Raw genomic sequence first — 8,845 nt, 5'->3', positions numbered from 1 at the left:
CGCGGCCCTGCTCGGCGCGGCCCCTCACCCCCCGCTGCCGGCCGGCCCCCGCCGCCCGGGCTGCGCCGCCACCGCCGCGCTCGCGGCGGGCTCGGTCGGTGCCGCCGAATCTCGCGCCCAGCCTCCTTCCAGAGCCACCGTTTGAATCTGCGCAGGCGGACTGCCGCCCCATTGGCCGCCGCCGCCGCACGCGACCCGGGAGGGGGGCGGGGCCTCGCGCCAGCCGCGGGCAGGGAGGGACGGCGGGGGCGAGGCATGACGGGGGAGCGAGTCTTCCCGGCGGGCGGGGGGGGAACCCGGCTCCTCGCCACCCCCCCGCCCCGCCACGTCCCGGCGGGAGCGCCTGCGCGCCGCCACCGCAGCGGCAACGGGGGAAGCTCCCGACGAAACAGAAAAACGGCGGCCGCCCCGCCACACAAAATGAAGTGCCTCCTTCGAGCCGGAATCGAACCAGCGACCTAAGGATTCCCGTGGGCCACGCCTCTACAGTCCTCCGCTCTACCAGCTGAGCTATCGAAGGGAGCTGGCGAGCGTTGCCTCGCCGCGGCATACAGCCTGGGTGCCCCTCACTACGCGTCGTGGCCTGGGCCCTCTCGTTCGAAAACGGCCGTAAACATCTGCCTTAGGCCGAGATCTGAAAGGGCGGGCGGCCCGGGTCTGACAGGGCGAGCGCCCAGCGGAGGGCTCCCCCTCCCGGGGCCTCCTCCCTACCGCCGGCGGACCGGCTAGCCCGGCGGCGGGACGGCGCCCCCAGGCCCTTACACTGCCGCGCTGCGCGCAGACTGCCAGGGGGTGCCAAGGCAGCCCCTCCCGCAGCCCTTCCCTCCGAAACAGTTACACGCGTGGTTGAGAAGCGGGAAGGGCGGGTCTCACCGCGCTCAGCCGCCAGGCTGCTGGAGCAGGTTGCCCAGAGAAATTGCGGACACCCGTGTGGGCTTTGAGCAACCCGGCCTAATGGAAGGTGTCCCAGCACACGGCAGGGGGTCAGAACTAGATGATCTTTAGGGTCCCTTCCAACCCAAACCGTTCTGTGATTCTATGCTGTTCTATTTTCAAAAGGGAACCCAAGACATGGCACTACATCCCCTTGTGGCTGCACTGACAATCACACGAACTCGGTGGAGCTCTGAGGAGAAAAGGGTGCTAGCACCTGCCTACAGATGCGGGCTGGCAGCTATAGGGACAAACCCACCCACCAGCAGGGGCAGGGGCACCCCCCCGCGGACCTGCCAGAGGCGCTCCTGGGGTCTCCCCTAAGGGCGCCCACCCGCAGCGGCTGCTCAGGCCTCGGGTGCTCGACTCTACTACAGGGCCCACCCATCATCTTCTCCCTTTATTAAATGATTTCCGTGTGATTTTTACTCCAACGGTCATTGGAGTGAAACAAATCATCAAACCAGCATGTTCCAAATACATGTTTTAAATGCTTTACTTACGGAAAACAATTCACCACCACTGCAGAGAAAACAGCCTCCTGAAGCTACCACTGCCAGAAGTACAAGCTACACTCGAGCATAACCTATGCACCTCCTAGGTGTTCCCCTACACAAAAGCCTTAAGCCGGAAGTTATTTCTATAAATGAAGCCCTGTACGTATCGTATGGAGTTTGTACACACACACAGACAGACACAGACAGGCACAGACACACACACACACAGAGGTGCCTGCACCTCCCTATGTCCCTATAGCCCGCGCGGGCTGCCCGGGGGCGCCGGGAGAGCTTGGCTGGCAGCGCCCCCTGCGCAGGCGCCCGGGAACCTCGGGTCCAGCCACAGCCCGTCAGAAGGCCCATAGGACCAAGAAGAGGGAAAAAACACAAAAAAACCCCACAAACCGCATTACAAACCGACTGTTACAAGGGCGAACTCGCATCATTGCGTCTTTCGCAGGAAAAAAAAACAAACCAAAAAAACAACAACCAAATTCGTTGGGGTTTTTGTTTATTTACAAGTAGTCTTTGCCTGCTGCTTACTAACAGGTGTAAAGCACCAACCTGCCCCTGCTGTGATTCAGTTTTAGCAGCCAGAGAGGGAAGCGCTGCAGGTTTCCCCACATCAAAGCTCTGACAGGATTCTTTGAACCACAAAAGCTGTAACCAAAAAGTATGTGGCATAAAAACCGCCCTGAGACAGGATTTGTGTCTTCAGGCTCATATGATATGAAATGTCATCTTTTATCATTCATTTATATTTAATTCAAAGTGAAGGGAGCCTGAAATAAAAATATTGTTTAAGTAAGTACTTTCTTGTATATTCCCATAGTAATGCACGTGTTCTTAATTTGTAGGAAATAGATCCTGAAAGCATTAGCTGAGTCATACTACTAAATAAATAAGTACTGATGGTGCTGTTGTTAAAAAAAATAACCTAAAGATGCAGTTTGTTATGACATTTAGTAAACATTCTCCTTCAAATACATCAGTAAGCACATATACGCCTCACTTTTTTTCTTTTTTAATCCTGTATGTATTACTGTCCGGTGTGACAAGGTCTCATGTTCCGTGTTTCTTGTGCACCTACATGACAAAAACATGCCATCCCCCTCGCCATCTCTTCTCAGCTTCTAGAAGCTTCACAAAACCAAGCTGGAGGTCTAACTACCTCTCTCTTCACAGACCCTACAACAAGTTATTTTTTCCAACTGTTCATTTAAGAGCATCCCTGAGAAAGAAGGTGCAAACTGGCAGTCTGTAGGGGGATATAGAACATCTCCCCCAAATGCCAACATTTTCAGGGACTGTCCCATCCAGACTGTCATCAGACTCAGCCTCAATAGACTTCTGATAGGACTCTCACAAGCCTGCAATATCTGAATACCATTGTGCAAGAAGTGCTCTCTGTCTTTGCTTGTCCTTCCCAAGACTCCATTGTGACAAAGGACAGCTCCATACCAGCCTAGACCTGAAGAACATGACCAGGTGCAAAGACGCTGCTGCAGGTTCAGGGTGGCAGGATGAGGCAAATGTCATCATCACACCAAGCTCATGGACCTTGAGCCACAAGGGGCATATTTCCAGTGGCACTTTGCCCCTTCCCCATTGCCTTAGGGCTGCTTGGTTGGGTCTCTTGACAAATTAAAACCAAACATCACTAGAACTACCTGCTGGCTTTTGGATTCTGCTTGGGTTTTATAGCATTCCCTGAGTGCTAACAGCAGTGGGCATCCCACTTCCAAAGACAGGACGCTCACTCACCCTCTTACCCAGATGATTTCATAAGCGAAGTATCCTGGAAGAGACAGTGACAATCTTGTAATTTGCCCTGTTATTTATTCCTTATTGCTAAGCTTCCTGCTGATCTGCAGAGAAAAAAAATTCTATTAGGCATTCATTATGAGCCTAACCAACAGCAGATCAGAAGCTCTGTTCCTGCTGGGAAACAGGTCCCTTTCTGTGCAACACTGATGCTTCAGAAAATTTCACCTAGCTGCAGTGGTACAAAGGTACCACATTATTAGGCCATATATTAAATCCATATGTGTATTACTGGGCTCATCTGTTACTGCTCCAGTTCTGCAAGAGTTCTATCTATTCCCTGGCAAAGCCTTTAATGAATAAAAAAATAACCAGTCATGATTGCATTTCATATTGTCACAGGAGCTGAAACAGTGGAAAAAATCCAAAGTCATGTGCAGAAGTTTGTAATTCTTTGCTGCTAGGCTCATCAAAATCTCATTGTGAATTCAGGCAGCCAGTTTGACATTTATCTGGACCACTAAGCAATACAAGGATACTCCCCAGAAGGCATGGGGCTTAACACCACTGACATGAAGTTAAGAATGATCAGCCTATCCTAAATGATCTCCCTGTAAGTTGTTTGGAAACCTTACAACAGAGGAACCCAGAGTCTTTGTGAAGATGATTCTCAGCACAGACAATCAACAAGGCATGCAAAGGACTTCTTGCTACAAGAGCTTCAACCCTTGAGGCTAGCAACATTTCTACAAAGTAAACTCAGGAATTAGTCTTCCAAATTGTGGAAAACAAGTGGCTTATTTCCTCAGCCAACAGTTTCCCAGCTCAAAAGCAACTGCTGCCAGTCTCATAGAACTAAGGTCTATAAAGTAAAAGAAACATGTCGTGATTGCTAAAATAAAAATCAAGCTCAGCGTAGGTGAGCTTACAGGTTTTTTTACCAGATACTTTCTTTCTAGTAGTCTTCCATGCCTTACCACCAGTTTCTCTAGTGACTATAATCTTTGGAGCTCTGACACCAACTGTGTCAATCAAACCCACATGCATCCATCTTCAGCCCAGCTACTTGACTTGATCTAGGTTCCATGTCACGACACCACTCATTCAGTGCCCAAGGTGATCTTGCTTGCATCAGCCCTGTGGGTGTTGAGCTTCCTTCCCACGTTTGGAGAAATTCCTAATGAAGAGCACAAGGATACTCACTAGATACTCTTAAATTAAAATAGTTCTCCATATGGACAGCACATTATTATCTGCATCTGCTCTGTCTCTCAGTACTGAAGATCCCAGCTTGTCATTTGTACTTGAGTCATGTCACGGTTGGGTGAAGCTGCAGTTCAGAGCAATTTCAACTTGCTGTGTGCCTTGAGACTCATACTTTGTTGTTGTTTGGGGTTTTTTTAACTTCTTAGTATCAAAGTTTCTGAAGGGCAGTATTCTATTCATAGCTATTGAAAATTATCTGCTTTGCTGCAATTCTTTCTAAATGCTCCTTACAACATCTTTCTAAGATGCTAAGTCTCACAGGATCAACTGTTTCACACAGAAGAGTTTGCAAGCTCTGTGTGCTTTGATTCAATCTATTTATAGAGCCTTTTGGAGAGGGGAAAAAGTGCTAATACCTCTGCCTAACTCAATTAGCCTGTGTTCTGTTGGCCATGACACAGAAGAATTGATGTAGTTTGTGATTTCATGAATTTTGCTTTACTATATTGACAGATCCACATTGTTCATGCTAGTGTAGGGTGGGTGGAGATGTAAGGCTTAAAGACTACTGTATCACAAAAATATCAAAATAAGTAAGTATATCTGGATAGACTTAGAATGTATACCTCCGTGACAATTGCGCACAAAACCCATTGTCTTGTACATTCCCAAAGCAGCCTATATCAGCTTCTCAAGGAGGCTGTACAACTACTCAAAAGAATTCTGAGGTGGCCTTTGGATCAAGCCTTGGACTGAAAAAAAACCAATTGCAGTTCCCAAGTTCAGAAGATCAATAAAGCAGCTCCAGGGATATAGCCCTACCAGGGACCTACACTAGGGTCTGCTCAGGCACATACACGAAGAACAAGTTAGTTACTGTAGATTAATTGTAGTTCTCAGGGCAGGGATGAGACCATAATTCAGATCTCATGAACTGCTCTGTATCCCTCTTTCCGGCAATCCTCAGATGTCATTGGTTTGAGAAGAAACTGAGGTCATGCCGAGCTCACAGTGCCTCTTGCACAGAGCGTGAGGAAATGGTGTCAGTGCACAGCTCTGAAGGACACCGCCACTTAGAAACCAAGTCCTAAGCCTCACCTCATCTGCGTATGCAAGTACAGTGGCAGCTACACTGATGGTACTCCTTTAAGAGTTGAATTTCTGTTTGGCCACAACTTCACCTATGGTTTCAATAGCATGGGTATCAATTTGTATGAGGCACTATACAGGCAAACAGATTACTTTTTAGGGTCTAAAAGTGGAACAGCCTTGAATCAATCAAAGGGGAGAAAGAAAACATTCCCAGGTTTACACTCAGATGTTACCTATGATCTTACTGTCACTGCTCTCAATAAATAATAATGATACTGCTGCAAGATTAGATTTAATACTAATCTCATCTAACAAGCTTTACGAACTTCTCAAATGCCACTTGTTTATTTTGGAAATCATGGGGGAATAGTTTTACTAGTTCTGGTCAGGCAGGCAACTGTTTAAAAAGAAAGGATTTACTCCTTTCACAAGCATACATACATACAACTTTGGAAACCGAAGAGATTCTTTAGAAGTCACCTGTTAATCAGGTATTAGCAGTACATGTTTTCCCATGCTGTTTTGGAATTACTCCCTAGAAAGTCATCACTATGAATGCAAGAGAAGTCAACCTAATCCTTAGATTTTGCTAACCCCAGGAGTAAACCATCAGTCCTAATGCAAGGGCTTTGTAAAGCAGTGGGAGCCAGACAGAGCCAACCAAACTGTCAGGTGGGTAAACGGTAGTCAGGCAGTGGTAGCCGTGTCCCAGCAGCAGCCTGAGCTAGATTCAAGCAAAGAGCCTAAGTTCTACAGCATCCTGGTAATAGCTGGAAAGCACTGGCTTGACTTTCTACCCCCAAAATAAAACCTACTTTGTTAGAAAACAGTGTTCTGGTCCCCTGCTTTCCAAACTAGCAACAAGGCTCTCTCCTTCCCACTCCTAACACTGATTACAGTTACAGGAATCATGGACAAAAATCTTCCAGTATCACAACCAGCAATCCCAGTGATGCTGGCCTCTGCTGCTTGCACAGCTGCAGTTTACCTCTTTTTCCAAGGCAGTGTTTCTCCCATGCCCTGCAGACTTCCAGCAGGAGGAGAAGAGAGAGAGCGGAGAGCACTTAGAGGTGCGAAAGACTGTGCACCTCCATCCTGGCTCCACTTGTGCAGTCAGCAATGAGTGTCTGCAAAAGGCCCTTAGTTACTGCAAATGTGTTTTGAGTTTGTGCAAGGATGCAAGTTTATGAGAGTTTCAGATGCAGAACCTCAGGGACAGAGTTGGAAAGATCCACAACTTTAAATAAAAAAAAAAAATTACTTTCAAATTAGACAATAAGTAAGTGGGGATTTTGGGGCTGCTGGCTTACTAGAGACCTGAGATAGTCAGTTTCCAAACTAAGAAGAGAATGGGCTAGCCTGACTGACTTCAAATGCAGGGAAGAAAACAAAAAAATAAATTAATGACTATAGCAGGATAAAGAAGTAGTTAAGGCTAGGAGAAATAGAGGGAGCAAAAAAATAAACACTGGTATTTAGTTTCTTCCGTTGTACCATGCCTTGAATTTTCTTATTTTGAAAGCAAAGGGAAGCAGGTATTCTTGACCCTTATTTCCTGGATCCCTCCTGCTGTCTGCAAAAGCAATCACAGTTTCCAGCATCTGTCTTCAGAATCCAAGGAGGACCTTATTTTAAGAAAGACATAGTGGGAGAAAAAGTAGTATTCTTGTATGTGCAATGTTCAGATGTAGAACTTGGTTATGTATTGATCAACACTTGAGCAGATTTGAACATATGAATAGTTGGAACTAGGAGTTACTTAATTTCCCCCAATTTTAGTTAGGCCCTTGCTTTTTCTGTGTGGTTTGGCGTTTGTCTTGCTGCAACAAACCCTGCAACACCATGTGACGCCCCATCTCTCCCACTGGGTGGAAAAGTACATATTTGGCAGTTTCTGCTCCTAGAAGAAAAGAAAGGTGGATCTCAGGGAAATCCCCAGATTCAGAGCATCTGCAGCTTCTAAAGCTCATCGCCCTGGAAAGTATAACAACACGAAACATGGTTGCCCTTCAGAACTACTAGGTGATTTTTAGAATCATTGATAAATCCTTACGAATCTTCTTCCCTCTCCTGAATATGCTCACAAATCCTCTGCCCTCTTAGGAATCTCCCTTCATTCCTTTCTGTCCTGTACATAATGAATCTCTGAGGAAGTCAAACAAGGTTTTCATTTCTATCAGTCTAATTTGTGTTCAGTTGGATCATTTATCTATTGCTTCTTACTGTCTGTAAGAGCAGCAGTGTAAACAGTGGACAATAAACTTACAGAAACATCTCTGGTAAAAATTATTCGCTAAAGTCCAAATGGCAGATGAAAAGCAAACAGAAAAGCTACCCCAACATCAGAAGAGATCTCCTTAGGATTTGTAGAGTCTGCACAAACGCATGTGGGAAGGAAGAGAGAGGTTAGGATCTGGACGTAACACCTGGCAAGTATTTCTCTACATTTATACAACAATGTGACAATGTGAAAGTAGCTTCATTTTTTAAAAAAAATCTTATATATTGAGTAACAAAAGAGCCTATAAAACTATGTTTTCTTATTCTGAAAGAAGTTGCTTGAACCATGTTTAAAGGTTTGTAAGAAATGACTGCATTTCATGCAGCCAGGCTCCACAGACTATTGGCTACTAAGAACCAGAGCACCTTCTAAACCTTCTTCTGATTTCTGGTAACTTCCTTCCACCTGCCGTCTTTCTTTTAATTCTTTACTTATTGAATACAAGTTTCCAAACAGCACAGACCCAGTCCAGATCCACAAGATCACTTTGGAAGTGAAACTGGATTTGCTGCCAGCAAGACAAGCCACTGTAAGTATTACTTCCAGCAGAAAACAGAATCAGGTAGTCATTTAAGAGAGGTAGATAAAGTCCAAATACAAGTCTGTTCAGCTATCATCAAAACAATGCCTTTCATTCACAGAACACAGAGTAACAGTCTTTTCTGAAGCCTCTTAAAGCATCTGCAAGTTAATGCAACAGAGATCACGCTTACACTGAAGCCTAATATCTTCAATGATACTAATAAATGTTCAGAATCACCCAGCATACATCAATTTAAGTAATTCAGATCAGAATAACCCATTTCAAATGAGTTGTGGTAACTGGGTTTCTGTAATGTCAGCTTGGCTATCAAGTCTACTATGGATCCAAACACTACTGCTTTTCTTTATCTATCATTAAGTAGTAAATACTCCAAATATCACAAATCAGGAGAAGCCAACATTATATTAAAGCCTCAATAAACTCCACATGAAGCAAAGCAACAGTTTATATTAACTTTTCCAGTCAATATATGTCTTTGTAATACTAAAACCACCGTCCTCAACACACTACACACGCTTATGAACTTCC

General features: G+C 45.7%; 1 non-coding gene across 1 annotated transcript; it reads right to left on the bottom strand.

Moving 5' to 3' along the window:
- Nucleotides 1–430: 430 nt before the first annotated feature.
- On the bottom strand, nt 431–520 carry TRNAY-GUA (transfer RNA tyrosine (anticodon GUA)). Its single transcript is given in 2 exon segments — nt 431–466; nt 484–520. It is a non-coding gene; the product is annotated as a tRNA-Tyr (tRNA).
- Nucleotides 521–8,845: the final 8,325 nt, after the last annotated feature.

The sequence above is a fragment of the Falco peregrinus genome, chromosome 3 (genome assembly GCF_023634155.1).
Source record: "Falco peregrinus isolate bFalPer1 chromosome 3, bFalPer1.pri, whole genome shotgun sequence".
NCBI lineage: Eukaryota > Metazoa > Chordata > Aves > Falconiformes > Falconidae > Falco > Falco peregrinus.
This window is presented reverse-complemented; position numbering and strand designations above follow the sequence as displayed.